The 16,274-nt window shown below is 38.7% G+C and overlaps 1 protein-coding gene across 9 annotated transcripts in view; it reads left to right on the forward strand.

The window, feature by feature from the left end:
* The window catches only part of EPS8 (EGFR pathway substrate 8, signaling adaptor), a 140,849-nt gene that overhangs the window by 14,216 nt on the left and 110,359 nt on the right, over window positions 1-16,274 (forward strand). For 5 of the 9 annotated variants that reach the window (XM_067306561.1, XM_067306569.1, XM_067306551.1 and 2 more), the window contains exon 2: window positions 4,374-4,484. The exons of 3 other annotated variants lie outside the window; for them this stretch is intronic. The gene's annotated coding sequence lies outside the window, so the exon portion shown is untranslated. Of the gene's footprint in view, window positions 1-4,373; window positions 4,485-4,970; window positions 4,991-16,274 lie in introns of those variants that run through there. One more of the 9 variants, XM_013947499.2, reaches the window with a different exon arrangement.

Genomic DNA, 16,274 nt, shown 5'->3' on the forward strand with positions numbered 1-16,274 from the left:
GTGATCACTGACAAAGCTCAGTGGTGGTGTTTTTAAAGCAGTTTTACTCAATGAAGGGGGACAGGGTTAATTCGGGATTAAAATCTTGATCCTTTAAATACTCATTTGTTCCACTGATGATAATGGGACAACTTGTCTTTGTCTATTGTTTAATTTTAAACACTTGTGAGATTAAATTTCAAAATCTTGTGCTTAAAAAAGCAAAACCCAAGAAAATTCTGATTTTTGCTTTATTAATAGAATTTTAGATCATATGGAAACAACTTAAAGTTATTTGTCACTGGTTTTTTTTTTTTTTTTTTTTTGTCCTCATCTTTGTGGGAGTAGTGACTTCTGTTTGAAGTGCATGCTATTTTAAACAAGCATTCTGATTTCACAAACTCTGTGCTGGGCAATGTTGAACTCCAGACATTAAAAAAAACAAACCAAGAAAAAATAATCTCTGTTTGTCTGAGATGAGCATGAAAAAAAAAAGGGAGTATCTAAAACTACTGTGTAGTCTCCCATGTCTGTCTTTAATATTCCTTAGTGTTTCTTTGCAGTCCTCAGGGTACATATTACAAAGAATTCTTAAAATGCTTGCCATCTCCTTCAGATTTCAGAGTACAGAAAGGTTGGAAGTGCTGTACTCTGTTGCTGGTTCATGTAGGTTGATAATGGTTTTACTGTGCTCAGCTGTAGGTTTCAGATGAGAGGTGGGAATTCAGAAATTGATTTGTGCGCTTATTGAGGGGTAACACATTTTTGGACACTTAGTATAGCCTGGTGAAACAAACACGAGGACTAACCGCTTCATTTTGGGGCTGTTCATTTATAAATAGCTGAGATCACTTGCATGTAAAGCTGGTTATTCAGCGTTTCTGAAGCTAATGAATGATATATGGCAGGTCATCTTCAATGCTATTATTCAGTATTGTCCCAAACAGAATTAAGCAATTTTTGCTGTAAAATTGAGCTAAGCTCTTAGCCGTTAGTCAGTCACAAAATTCCAGTTGCTTGCTAGGCTGAAGAATCAGCTGTTGTGATTTTATACTGTCAGTGTCAGTGGCGGTGTATTAGCTGTGGTGCGTGATGTGAAGATCGAAAATGGGAACTGTTGCATGGGAAATGAGCAAAATGGGCTAGTAGTAATGTATTGAGAATCACTTAAGTATTTTACCTGTGAGCTGGGAGACCTTCCAGGATCCCCTGTCATGGGGCCCTCTAATGCAGTTTCCCTTAATTCTTTCTCTTTCTAGACTTTTTCCCCAATGAAAGCCAATAGTTAAATGGAAGGTTCATCACTAATTATGAAACGTGTTTTTCATAGCATATGATTGGAGCAAAAGAAACCCTCCTTGTTTTGGTTTATTTTCAGTGTCTGGATCTTCTGCGCTGGCTGAAGACCAATAATGTTAGCTATCATACAGTGAAAAACTAAATGACTCTCCCAGTGACCCTAGGAAAATAAATTCCCAGCAGAGATATCAGGTGGGGCTATGACCGCAGTAGCTGTTCTGGAGTGGGGAAGCCAGTGCTGCCACTGCTCCTGCTGCTGGGGAAACCGGAGCTTGTAGCTCTTGTTCCTCTTCTGAAAAGCCCTGGGATTCTTCTGTCATCTTGAGTTCAATCTGCTAAGTCTTGTGAAAACAATAAACTGGCTTGCCTCCAGTAACATGATTTTGTCTTGAATTAATAATAAGTTGTCTTTTCTCACGAAGATAAGCCCCTTTGTTTAAAGCTAAAGTTGCTTTATCTTCTTGGAGGTTGTAACTCTTTAGCTAACATGTTAAAAATACTTTTTTTTCCTCTAATAGTCCTTTTACTATCAGGTTCTTTGATCTACCCTGGATTTTAATGGAGTAATTTAAAAACAGATCTGTATTTTGGCAATTTGACTGTGATGCTCTCTCTAAAATCAGTTACTGTTTGGAGAATTATATCTGAGTCTGCCTATGTTTCTGCATGACTGGAAACTGTCACTACTCATATGAACTTATTAGTGTTGGAAATGGATATGCTGCTTCATCTAAAGCACTAGGATTCCAAATGTTGGTCCCAAGCGTAACGGAAGTAGTGATTCTAGTCTTGAGAGCTTGCACAATTAGGGAATAAAGCTGCATTGCATCTCAGAGGTGTTTGGTGCTTTGTCAACAAGTTGCTAAAAGAAGGTAGCGGCATTTTGGACAATTCAGGAAAATACTAGGTTTGAATAGAAAAGATTAATAAAAGGAAGGATACAGTGCTTCAGCTGAAGATTATTCCATGGAAGATGTTAAGCCGTGTTTTCAAGGGGATCTTAAGTTGGGAATACTCATGTTGGGGGAAGAAAATGGAGCATTTGAGAAATTCAGACTTAAGAGCGCAGATGCAAAGCTCTTTCTGAAAGCTGAGCCTCTGTAATGGCTCTCAATAGTCTGTGCATACACTGAATGCATACACAGAATGATTCTTGAAAATGCATACCTTGGGAATGAGGGCTGTGTCCCCCTGTACATTGGTAAAGCACTTAGACATGTCAGCGCTGCTGTCACATAGTGACTTTTCCCATCTAAAAGGGCTCTGAGACAGAAGAACAGAAAGAAACAAAAGGAGTCCATGGCCCACTTGGACGGTAACCGACCCTTAACGTAACAGTGCCGCTGCTGCTCTTGCCAGGTTCTAGCATGCAAAACCAGATATTTTTCTTTGTTGGTTATTCTGCCACTCTATTATGTCTAAATATATTCTTTGAACAGAGATCGCTTGCCCCCATCTCTTTCTTCACGCACATGCCTAATGGCAAGCCCAAAGCACCTCTGTAATGGAAGTACTTCGGTTGACCAGTACCTTCACCATTTGAGACTGCTGGTGTGTTAAAATGAACAACTGGTGTTTCTGAAACTGGAAAACTGACCCAACAAAATATGATTTATTTTAAACTACCCCCTCTCCACCTGCCAAGTTGTAGACAAGTCTTGGTCATGATGTTGTCATATAGCCCATGCTGGATAGCACCTCTACAACCTAGGGAGACCATACACTCCAAAATATTTGCTTGGTCAGTTAATAAGTGGAGCGTAAGTGATACAGTTATAAGCTCAATCTTGTTTTAAACTTTTTCTTTTTCCCTAAACTCAATGCAGCAATAATACAGTGATCTTGTTTGAAACTCATGGCTAGTAGAGAATCCAAAGGTGACTTTCAAGGTGATGGTAACTGTTAGGACAAATTAGATGTTACTGATGGATTTACTTGAGACTTCCGCACTGCCTCTCAATATCCCACTTATTTCTCTGTAACAAACTCAAGAATTGTGAAAATCTGTCTAACTATAAGCCTTTTTAAAGTAGACTTACAGTTCTGCTAACCTGTAATGCATCAGCTTGGAGGCTCTTTCCTCTCTTGACAGATGATAATATTGGGAGGAAAAGGAAGTTTTGCAACCCTTAAACTTCCTGAAGAAAAAAAAGACTGTTAAGATTCCTTTTAAAATAAATTTAAAACAAAATCAGAAAACTCTGAGTCATAATTTACAGGAACATCAACTTTTTTGCTCTGTGATGATAACTGGAGATAAGTTTTTGGGTTTTTTTTCCATTTATCCCAAAGATGGGTGAACTTTGCCATCTTTTTTTACCAGTGCTACACTTAAGAGTTGCAACCATATTTAAAGAAATAGTATAAAATTTCATCCATTAGTAAAAAGAAGCTTCTGAACAGTAATTAGAATCCCTCTGCATCAGATCTGAACAGTAAATAATAGGAAATGGTGAATCAGTTGGAAAATGTAGGAGCAATTTCTAAAAGATACAATATAAATAACCAAGCTGGACTTCTGCAGAAATGCTTATGAAGAAAGACATTTTACAACTCTTACACTAAATAGCATTTTAAGAAGATGTGCTTTCATCTGATGGATATGTGCTATGTGTGTAACTCTTAGCTCATGGGGACCATCCTGTTCTCCATGGTATTTTTTTCCCAACTCTTTGGGGTCTCACTTTTGAATATCTGTCATGCATAGGGTTTTCACTTGACTCCTGGAAAACCAGTATTTATCTGATCTTAAATGGAATAATTTTATTTATTTTACTTTGTTTTTCAGGCACTTGGAGTAATGGTGTATTCATAATTATCTTGTCCATTTTGTTTTCACAATTTTAGTAGTACAGAACATCAGAAATCTGATTTGTCCTGGTCTTTGAAAGGAAAGTTGCCATGGTAACTGGGCAGTATATCTCCCATTTGGGACTTGAGTTAGGTGTGCCTATTTCATTTAATTTTCTAGTTCTCTTGAAATGTAAGAGGCAAGTCTCTCAACTCCGGTAAAACAATGTCTTTGGTGTATTAAGAAAAAGTATTTCCTTGCTGTGCCCGCCTTTGTTGCAGCCCTTGTGTGTCTGCCTTTGCAGATATCCTTGCTGAGGGATCCCTCTCCAACGTTTTCCAGGCTCGGAGGAGGAATGCGGCTGAGGACCTGGGCCATGCATGTCTCCCTCCTTCTGCATGGCAGCTTCTGGAAGGTGACGTCCTGAAAGTGGAGCATGGAGGGGGGACACCCAGCAGCTGGGAAGCAGGTGTTGGATGTGGACATTTTGCACCTCTGCATTCCTGCCTCTGAAAGTCTCTATGGGAACAGGGCAGTCAAGAAATCCAGCACATGGGAGCTCCTTCTCTTTTTTTAATCCTTTTTGTGCCCTGCTGACCGTAGCTTTTAGCAGTAGGGTCTTGCTTGGCTCTTCCTTTTTTGCAGTAGAAGAGCTAGGCAGTTCTTGGTTGCTCCTGTTTCTTTCTGCACCAGCTGCACTTGCAGGAGCAGAGCCAGGCAGAACCACGGACAGCCTGGGAGCAGGGAAACGGAGCCACAGCAAATTTCTGCTTAACATGTTAATAACTCAGAATGAGCTGGTTGCAGGAAAGAAAGGCACTTCCTCTTCCCCGTGCTTTAAAAACAAACAAAATCCCCCTGACTCCCAGCTGAAGTCTGATGCCGTGCTGAGGCGTCGTGTCCTTCTGGAGCGCCTGGCAGGTAAGGGCGCCCTTGTCAGCTAGTGTCCTGGAGTACGAAGTAGTTACAGCAATTCCTTCTCACCACCCCTTTCCTATAGAAATAACAGGAGTAAAAGGGACAATACATATACTTAAAGGAAAGGAGGAAATCTTGATGGGGGTGAACTGTTAGGAGCCACTTTGTAAGTACTTTTACATTATCTAGTATGAATAATTCCCTCCTCTTCCATTTTCATACTTTTTTTTTTTTCCCTTCAACACTTTAATCTATATGAGGCTTCATTTTTCAGTTGCAGGCTTCTTCCATATGCAAGAATGTGATGGCTACTCACTTTCTTGTTCTGTGTAAGATGTTCTCGTATTTGGGGTGATGTTTTAACATTCATTTTGTGATAGGGCAGTGGGCCAACCATGTTGGTGCCCCCAAGCACTCAACAGAGCAGAGCAGAGGCCAATTCACAGATTATGGGCTTGGTGCCTCTCCGAGTTTGCAGCTGTATTGAATCATTGTTTTTTACAATGTAGCTGAGGGGTTTAGCACCATCTGTAAGCAATTTGCAGACAGCAGTGGGTCAGACACTCTGGAGTGCATCTGAGTGATCCTGAAGAGGAGCTGGGAGGGACAACATCTTGGTTGCTGCTTGGAGGTGCACTGGCATGCAAATCCCAGTGAGATGCACACAGACTAAGTGACAAAACCAAAAATTCTTTGTAGGAGTCTTTCTTACTGTAGTCAGTTCCTGCTAACTTGCTATGTTCAGTTTTTGCAGGGTATAATTATTTTTGCTAGGTAAGTTGGGACATCTGTAAATATTCAGTTCCAGCTGGTAGCTTCCTCTTGCCTACTACTCATCATCAGTTTATTTGCAGCATTGAGTGATGGCTGCGGGACCCATGGAATAAGCAGTAGATAGCAGACAGTACTTTCTTGAGAACAAACATCTTCTAAGGCTATCTGGGGCTCTGCACATGGTGGGTGTTTCCATGACTTTGTGATAAGTAAGAGAATTCATGGAGAAGAAAATTCCATAGCTTCCATTTGCCATGCTGTCTTAAGGTGATTTTTTTCCTCCCTTCTTGAGCCTGAAACACAGAGGGCAATTTAGTTCTCAATTAGCACTGCAAGTTCTTCTTTGCCCTTGGAGAGTTTCCCCCCTACAGGCTTTTTTTTTTTTGGCTGGGGGGGGCAGGGGGCGGACCTGTTCTAGTAAACAGCTTGAACTTACGGAAGCTTAGGGATACAAAGAAATTTAGGATGGTGACCTGAGGCTTTATTTCAAGGCATGGTTGCAAACCCACGTTGGTACCAGCTTGGAAGGCATAGGTAATTTGTTTTCTCTGTAAGTGTCTCTGAAGAGGGAGGCAAACAAAGTATTCCAAAAAAAACAATACTACTAGTCACTTTTCTGCCTTTCCTGGAGGTGGGGAGGATGGAGAAACTGTGCATGTACATAGGTTTTTTTGTTTTGTTTTTTTAATGTTCTTTGATGTTTGGGAGTGGGGTAATGTTTTACATGGTTATAATTAGAAATCTGTTGTTGGTGCTTTGCATCTCAGCCCTGACTTGAATGCAAATAACCCTTTAGTTAGGTAGAACAGGTATAGTTTATACCCCCAGGACACTGATTAAGAATAACTATGTAAGATGATAGATGTTTTCCTTCCCTCATGCAAATTAGCTGGAAACATTTACCCAACCCCCTCCTTGTTCTGCGGTCTTGCTTAACTCGGAACATAATGGAGTAAAACATGGGTTTTGTAACAGCTTACAAAGGGGAGGAAAATACAAAAAATACAGACACTTTAATATTAACCTTTCATTGCTTTTTGCCTGCAAACTAAGTGGAGAGCTCATGCATGTGCTTCTCTAATCCACTGGATGTGCTGGGAGCTGCTCGGCTGCAAACGGCTCGGCCACATTCTCCAGTGGGCTGGGCAGGTTGTGACAGAAGGATGTGATTTTTTTTTTTTGATCCCTGTTTTTGCAAGGAGATTTGTACTGAAAATAATACTGAAAATACTATGCAATCACAAAGGGTTAAAACAATAGGCCAAGCTAAAGTTCTCTATGTTTTAGGAGCTATCTAAGCATTGATACATGCTGAAAACTCTTATTTTCTTGCCAGGCCGTAGAACTGTTATCTTTCACACTGTCAGGAAGAATCCACATATAACCTGAGTAACATATAATTGTCTTTCACCGGAACTTTTAAATGGGATTTATAGGGTTGACAGGCTTTTTGTATCAGCACTGTGTGCTTGTAGGGCAAACAAAATGTAAGTACCTAGAAAAGCATGAGACTAAAAAAATGTGCCGTGTTTTTAATGCTGTGAATTGTTATGTCTCTGAGTAAGTCTTGTATGCAAAACATTTTTACTCCCCTCAGGAAGACAGGTGATTAAACATAATATTCTCATTTTCTTGTTGCAGTATTTTTGCAGATAGGTTAAAAAATGCAAGATGCATGTTAGCTGTGCCCATCGTATTTGATTTTGCACCCTGGATTCTGAAAGCAGGCATCATTTCTGGGGGTTTCATTTAAATCTGTAGACTTTGGGGGAAGCTTCATCACGCTACTGATATTCATTGTAGAAACAGAGAGAAGGTACATATTAAAATTTCCAGCTGCATTTTGACAACACTGTGGTCAATTTTTTTTTCTTCTTTTTTTTTTTCTTGGTCTCCTCTTCAGCAGCCATCCCACCATTGCCAGTATTGTTGTAAACAGAGTGGTTAAAAAATGGGCCAAGTGACTTAAATCCCTATTTCTGTTAATATAGCTTCTTCTTGCCTCATTTTCCTAAGAGAATTTGTTCTAATATTTGCTCTGCAGGCTGTGGAGTATATTAATCTCACTGCTTTCCCAACAGTAAATCACTGGGATTTGTGAAGTCACTTGCCCAGCATTTCTACTAAGCAAATATTTGCCGGGTTGTTTTATGAATGCCATGCATGATAAAACTTAAAGATGTCACAGACAAATATTGAGGTGTTTTACATTGTAGAGGGAATGTAGCAGAGGAATAGCTACCTTAATCTTGAACAGAAGAAGATATGTATACAGACAGAGTGCTTTATCTTCATTCTGGCACTGCACTTGAAGTCAGCCTGCATCTACATTCGCTTCTTAAGAAGAAAGATTTAGAACTTGGAAATCCTGGCCTGAGTGCCATTTTTCTGAAATAACTTAATAAATTGGCATGTAGCCTTGCCATCTCATGGTTGGTTGAGGTCCTGAGGCAATATTTAGTTTAATAGAATAAGCAGTGCTCCAGTTAACACAATCATCTTTTATGCAGAAAGATGCATTTATGGCTTTCAAGACAAAGAGTCTTTTCACTGTACATTTAGCTATTATTCTGCTAATTCTTTGCAGAAACTTGGAGACTGCCACATTTTTGCTTTCTTTTAGGTGGGAAAAAAGGTTAGCATGTTCACGTTAAAGAGCCGAGAGTCCAAATCCACAACACTTACCATGATGATTAACTTTTTTAAAGATTTGAAGGTCCCCATAGAGTTGCCCAGTCCCTTTAATCAAAGATCAAATTTTCAGCCTAATATATTAGTTATGTTTGTCCAATTCCTAGAGGACCAGTAAATCAAGTTAATCTTAATTAAATTTAATCCCTTGGGGGGGGCAGAAATCATAGTACTGTGGAGTTTAAAGCTAGGAAGGATCATTAGATCTTTTTCTAGCAGACCATTACTTTTTTCCTCTTAGAATTTAAATAGATTTTGCATTCATGTTTCTGTAAATGCATTTGAACTTAATCATTTTTAGACTGGAGCTAGACTTTCAGTAATTCATTGAATACTGTTTATTTTCTTCAAGTACCAGTAGGTTGAATGCTCATCTGATAGCCTATCTTAGCACAAGAAGAATCAATTGTTTTGATCAAATGGTGGTATTTGCAATTTTAATAGTAATACTAATATTAAAAACAAAATTGCCATAATGTGTCTTTCCATATGCTAGGAGAGGACAAAAATAAGAGGTAAAGAACAAGAAAATAGGGTAGCTGTTTAAATGTTTTTTTGATGTACTCTTTAGTTGATTTTAATCCTCCACTAGGAACCCTTAGGTTGGAGACCATGCAGAATCTTATACTTAATCTTCTGCATACTTAATCTTCTGAGGAACTCTGTATTTTAATAAAACAGATGTTAGTTTTGCATCTTAAGGTCTGCTGCTTGTTTCTGAGGAAAATGGTTTTGATTTACATCTGATGGATTTACATATATACATATATATATACACACACATATATATATATATATTTTTTTTACTTGGAGCTAATATTAGTTACTCTTGTGCTAAGAGGTTCTGGTACTCTGTTTGTCTTGGGGCCAGACACTGTGGAACAAAGCTGTCTTTGTCAAGCCAATATTGGCCTTTCTAACAATAACAAGGTGTCTCTCTATTGCTGCTTCTGAAGGACATATTGGTGTTCGTCCATACTGATGTCTCAGAATAAAATTCATGCACAAATAGACAACCCCAGTACATTCTTTTGCATTAAATTAGATTTTAACGCTCCAGAGCTGTGAAAGACAGCATTAGCTTTGGTCCTTCTTCTGAACACCCTGGTTTTACAGGTCATCATTTATTTCTTCATTCAACCCCTGATTAAAACAGCGCATGGGAGCTTACAAGAAGATTTTACATGGTGTGTGCTGGGTGTACTCCACTGACATAACTTATGTATTTCATCGTTCTGTGTCCCGGATGTGTAACCTGAAGTAGCTGGTTCATGTTTCAGTTTTTTTGTGGTATGACACTATACTGACAACAGTGTTTTGAGCCTCCTGTAAAATGAAACTGCTTCCTCTCAATCCATCCTTTTTTCATCCTTTCCCTGAGCCTCTCTTCCTCCAACATCTCTTCTTTTATTTTAGCAGTCTTTATTTCTTCCTGGCAAGTGGAGGGATACTGTGGTCACACTGAGGATTTATTATTAAACTCTAATAACAGTGCACAAATTGTTTTTAAGTTACAGACAATCAACACTTCTTGGGCTATGTAAATAATGCAGTACCTTACCTGACATACTGGAGAGACTTCTCGAGTTTCTCACCTCATCGGCTCTCCTGCAAAGAACTGATAAAGGTCAATTTCCAGTTAGACTGGTAAATATTACTTTGCTCACTAGGCTTAAAAAAGGTGTCTCTTTCCTCTCTCTTGTTTTTTATTTTATTTTTTTAAATGTCCCAAAGAAATGAAACTTCTGAGGAGAAATTTTCCCCTTTTTCTGCTTTAATGTGCTTTGTCTTAACAGAGGTTCAGAAGTTTGCTAAGCAACCGTTCGCTCTCTGCCTCTGGAAAGGCTTCTGAATAGGTTGCTGAGCACAATTCTATGAATAAATTATGCAGTGGTTTGTTAGGCTGTTTAATAGATTGCAATGATACACGTTGTTAACATTTAATTAAAATTCCCACATGTGCATTTTTTTCCCCTGTTTTTAGAGGTAAACTTGCAGATTTAGTAAGAATTTAAAGTTCGGCCCTTGCTGGCATGATCACAGCTTCACCCAGTTCAGCTGAGCTGTTTTTCCCTTCTACAAACGGAAAATCTTCTTACCTTACTGCCAATCGGGCAGCTTCAGTTTGGGACACATTTACTGTCCTCTGCAGATCATGAGGATGCAGAATTGTCCTACTCCAGGTATATTATCCTATATATAGTATTCCAGGTATATTATCCTCTACTCTAGGTATATTATCGTAGAATTATCCTATCCATGGTATAAGGCAAAACTTCTGTTCTGTGAAAGGGAAGCAGGACTGTGAGGAAGAGAAGAAGAAATTAAAAAGTTGCACCTAGGAGCTTCATGGGTTTGAACTAAATCTGCTCTGAACACAGCAAAAACTTACTGCTTTTGTTTGGATTCTGGTAGTATATGTGCATGAGATGCATTTTGTGGTACCCCATATCATCAGCCCTTCCATTACAACTTCCTTTTTCTAGTTTTGTATTTTGGCCCTGAGTTTATTGCTCCACGTAAAGTTTTGGTATAACCTTTTCTGACTTGCAGTGAACACAATTTTTAACTGCATTTTTCTTGAGTTTATTTACCAATTTGGGTGGAGGTTTTGGTTGCCTGTTTGTTTGTTTGTTTTTTGATCCAGCAGTGTGAGCAAGATTTTATGGCCACAATTACAGGTCAAAAAAGTAGCTCTGAATTCATAAAGTAACAAGGTAATGAACATTATTTTAAAAGGTTTAAAATTGGTTTTCTGCTTTTTATTTATCTATTTTTCCCCAGTAGAATTCAGGCAGTAAGATTTAAAATGGTGAAACATTGGATTAAGAATTGTTTGTTCAGAGGGATTTTATGTTTGAGTGCATTAAGCATTGGTAAGGATAATACATGACTTTATGCACTGAACAAAAATAAACAAAATTAAAATACCTTGTTGATATTGGCAAGACAAACTTTTAGACATTGTAAGGGAACTTTATGGGTTAGCTAGCTATTGCCTAACGTTCAAGTTTTTAGTTTCTGGATGGGGTACACACCACTTCTGATTGTGCCCTTATTCTATGTGGCTATGACTATATCTAGCAGTGTTGCTTTAGGTTATTGTGTTTTAGTTGTAATCTCCAGGCAAAAACAATGTGGAAATAGAAGGGATATGCAAATGGCTTATTAGAGCCAGGGAAAAGTGTCCATATAAGTAAGGTTTTTAGATGTGGAGTGTGTGTTGGGGGGGGGGGATGGGGGGATGGCGGGTGTTTGTTTTTTCAGTGTAAACCCTGCTCTTGAATATTAGTTAGTCCTCTGTACTTACATGCTATGTTGCAGGACCAGCCCCTTAGTAGGGGGACAAATAATAACACAGATTAAATGATACAAGGAAGTAAAAAAAACCACAGGGATAAGATCAAGGACAAACCCTTTTGTTCCTGAATTGTAAAACAGAGGAAGGGAGATGCTTAGAAAAGTTGGAAGGTGACACTTTAAATGTTTAAACATAAGGATTTCCTCTTTGTACAGTATGTTAGCTTGTAGAAGGGCATTACTTCAAGGCATTACTGAAACCAGGACCTTCAGTAGGCTTCAATAAAAGAAACACTAGCAAGAAAACCTTTACAGAGGTAAATAGTGGTTGGGTTCTTGTTTGTTTCTGGAAGTGGGACCTGATTCCTAGCTGATTTTTAGCTCAGGCTGGAGAGCCATTGGAGAGAAATTTATTAAAGCAATATTACTTTATAATTGTCCCTTATAAGGCTTCTTACAGGTTCCTGGACATCATTTGGTACCAGCTATTACATACAGGAAACAGAGCTAGGGACCTTGTCTTGCAACAAAGGAATTGTCCTATTTATTTCTCCTTTGTAGGCTCTGAGGAGAATATCTAGCCCAGGGACTCCTGAAGCTCCTGCCCTCCAAAGTACTGAGAGCTCTAGTACGGCCAGAGTCCTGCTCTGGATTGCATTGCTCCTGCTGATGTGTATTAGTGCGATGAGAACTAGCAATAGAGGAAGTGAAGTGGTAGTGATAAATACAATAACAATGTTTGCTGTGTTCTTTTTTTTTTTTTAATAGGGATTAGTAGTTATATTCTATTGGAAACATTACATTTTCTTCTGAAGCAGTAGAGTGGTCCCCAAGAAACTTTCCACCCTGTCCTTGTTGCATGGTAGGCAGACTTTTAGATGCCCAGTTCTTCCTTCAGGTTTGATGAAAGAATTTGCTGCTTTTTTTTGTTAGACCTGATAGCTGGCTTGAAAGCTGCTTTGTGCTTTTTTTATTTTTCCCCTACCCCCAACAGCATTACTGTCTAATAAAAGCTGTTACATATCTTGCTTTTCCTAGTTTTATTGATTTTAGGGTGATTTAACTTGCAACAGGATACAATGAAGAACATCAAATTCTGATAAGCCATTAATTCATAAAGTGGAAGTCATATGGAAGATGATAATGAGTTCAAAAACTGTGGTCAGTACTAATGATGGATTAAAAAGAATCGTTAGCTGTTGAGCTGCTTAGCAGGTTGCTTTGACTGAGAGCAGAAGCTTTATTACATTGATGGGCAATATCAGAAAGGACTGGAAAACATCACTTGTAAGCAGCAATGCTGTGACCCCAGTGGACTAGATTAGCCCTAACATAATGATTCTAATGAGGGATAAGTTTACAGACTTTGGTAAGAAATAGTGTTTGAGAAAATAGGGAGATGAATCAAAAATCTTGACATCCCAACACCTGGATACTGTACCTGGTTGTGATTCTCAGAGAAAGGTTAGCACATACTGAGGAAGAGTATCTGCTTCTATTATTAAGTATAAGCAATGTGAATTGATGTGCTTGTGTGTGAAAAGACTGATAGGAGCTTGATAAAAAGTTTTAGATGTTTCAAAGGTCATTGATATGATGTGCTATAACTGTGCTTGAGATAAATGTTTTCCGTATCCAAGTCTCAGTATAGCTTGGAACCAACTTTTGATTATGTCATGATGGAGAAAAACCCTCTGCTTCTCAGCTACCAAGATTAAATAACCGGCACTAAAACTGATTTATTACAATACATGCTTAAAATAACTCTTATTAGTGTCATGGCCATAGGGTGGAACTCTGTGGATATATCAGTGTGGAAGCCTGTGTGCTTTCATTCAAAGAGGTAATTTCAAAAGGCTGCTTGAACTTTGTTTGCGCTTTGCTTGATATACAGAAAAGATTCAAGACCTTCCTGATGATGCAGTTTCACAGTGTGGTGGCAAAATTAGGAAGGCTCAGGTTCAGGAAGGGCCAGTAATTAGATAGTTCTGAATTTATGTAGTCTTTTGAAATAAATGTTCAATAATTCACCTTTTGGCTGAGAGTTTTCTTAAGTGTCTAGTTACCCAGTGCTCCTTCATGCTGCTTCCCCATCCCTCTCTTTCTGAAGGGATTCCCTTTTCGTCTTTCGGGCTTCCTTCCTCCAAGTCCCTAGAGGGCTCACAAAGCAAGCACAATATAATCCATTTATACAAGGCAAGATTAGCAGATTTTCTAAGTGAATTGCCTTATTTGTTAAGTTTAAGTATGAATGTTGGTCACTTGTATAGCACACTTTGCCTTTCTAAAATAATCTAAAGGAACATCACTCTTCAGGGTACAGTGGGGCAGTTGCCTGGATTGGTTTGGCTCTCATTTACGAGAGGGCTGGGAAAGGAAAGACTTGACAGGAGGCAGCCTGGAAAGTTCACTTTCCTTGCTACTGAGGCCTTCAGTTATTTTGGTAGGTCTTGCTCTTCCTAGGCTCTACTGGTGAGATATGAAAAGGATGGATGATTTGTTTTGTCAGTCTTGCACATCCATGTGGTTTCTCTGCTTCTAAGGATAATAATCTGTTTTTTTTTTCTTTGCTGAACTGAAAATTAAGCAAAAAGGTCAGCTTGAAGAATTAGCACAGCTACCTGTCTGCTGCTCTTAAGCCTGTGGTGAACAGTATCCCATTGTAAGCCAATAGTAGGATAAAAGATGATGAAATGTGTTGGGATGGTGCAGATGAAATGCAAACTCTCTGCATGGTGAAACAGGGATCTGAGAGGCGCTTTTGCCATAAGGAAAATCTCTCTGCCATGGATCAGTATTTAAAATGCTCTCCCAGTCGCATCAAACACAGTAAATCTGGGAATCAAGGCTTGAGCAGCTGTGCGCTGAACACGTTCAGATCACCTGGAAAGACACTTTCCTTTCTTGTGCCCCCTGCTCTCTTCCAAAAAACAAGGGGCAGTTGTAACGTAAGACGCCTTTTCCAATCCCCCGTGTGATGCTTCCCACGCATCTTTTAAGCCGCATCAGTCCTTGTTGAAGGTCTGAGAGTCGACAGGACCTTTTAAGAGCATTTCACAATCCTACCAGGAGTGGGGAGGGAATTTATGCTCCAGATACGAACATTCATGTGTATGTTCCCCGTTGCGATACTCTGCGTGTGCCTCCTTTTAAAGTCTGCAATGGTATTTGAAGAAAATAATCTAATCTTCCTGAAAAATATGCTGCTGTGAGTTTTGTTTGTTTGCTGTATACATGTATGTGAAAAGAGAGATTTGTCTTTTGAAGTACTGACAAGAAATCCTGGCTCCATTGAAATATAAGACCAAGTGCCCACTCATTTCAGAAGGGCTGAGACTTAACTGCCTAAGACTCTTAATATTAGTTTACCTTTATTTAAATTTAGAAGGGATAAGTTTAGGAATATTACCAAGGTTTGCCTTGCTGTTAGGGAGACTTAAGAGTTTGTATATGAAAATATTTGACGGTTTTTGCACACTGAACTTCAGAAGTAGACCTAGTTTGATTATTGAAAACAACTTATATTAAACCTAAGCCTACCATAATTTATTTCTTGTTTTCAAATGAAACAAAATAAAAAATGGCAAAATTTGCTTTCAGATGAATAAACCTGCTCCTTGCAGAGCTTGCAATGCAAACATTGTGGCAGGAGGAATCTGAAAATAAAACAGACTTCATTGTTCACCCTGCAAGAAGCTGAAGCTGGCAAAAAGGAGAAAATAAATAAGGAAATACTGACAAGTAAACAGGCTCTAAAATCATCTAACAGTGAGCTATTCGTAAACTAAGTCTGGCATGAAAGTGCAGGCAGACCAAGGAAGATAAAAGAATTCAAAGGGCAGTAGAAATAAAAATAATTAGAAAGGATAGCAATTTTGAACTTCTGCAGCACTCAGGATGGATAATTTTTAGAAATTTGACTCAGATTTAAGAAACTTTGTTACCAGTATAAGTAACATGAAATATTTTTGTGGTAGGGGCTTGAATTATTAAAGTTCCTCTATTGCCCTTTCATCAGGCTTTTTACTCTTCTTTTGAAAGCTTCCCCACCATATCTCCTTCCTTGTTCTGGGAGGTGTTTTATTGGTCTACTTAGGATGACTTTTCTACAGTGGGATTGTAGTGCAGCACTTTGAAATGATACTTTTGCTGAATATTTTAGCAAGTGTCTTTTTCTAATATATGATTTTTGTGGAGGTTCCAGCTCTTCTGGCATTCTGCCCATTCCTAGCAAAATGATCAAGCATCTTAGCTCATGAGACTCTGAAAAGAGATGGATATTTGTATGTGTATGGTAAATATGCTTGTGTTGTATCAGTGGGAACAATGGTATTTGTAGTGTTTTTGGAAGTAGCTATCCATTGAATATTCTGCAAAATGCAGATTTCTCTATTAGTCAAGAAACCTTCACAAATGCCACATATAAACAGAACTATTGTAGAATTAGACATCAGGGTGTTGTGTTTTTTTGTTTTTTGTTTTGTTTTGTTCTTTTTAATTTGTCTGAGGCTTGGCATTTTCA

This window comes from Apteryx mantelli, chromosome 1 (genome assembly GCF_036417845.1).
Source record: "Apteryx mantelli isolate bAptMan1 chromosome 1, bAptMan1.hap1, whole genome shotgun sequence".
In the NCBI taxonomy this organism is placed as follows: domain Eukaryota; kingdom Metazoa; phylum Chordata; class Aves; order Apterygiformes; family Apterygidae; genus Apteryx; species Apteryx mantelli.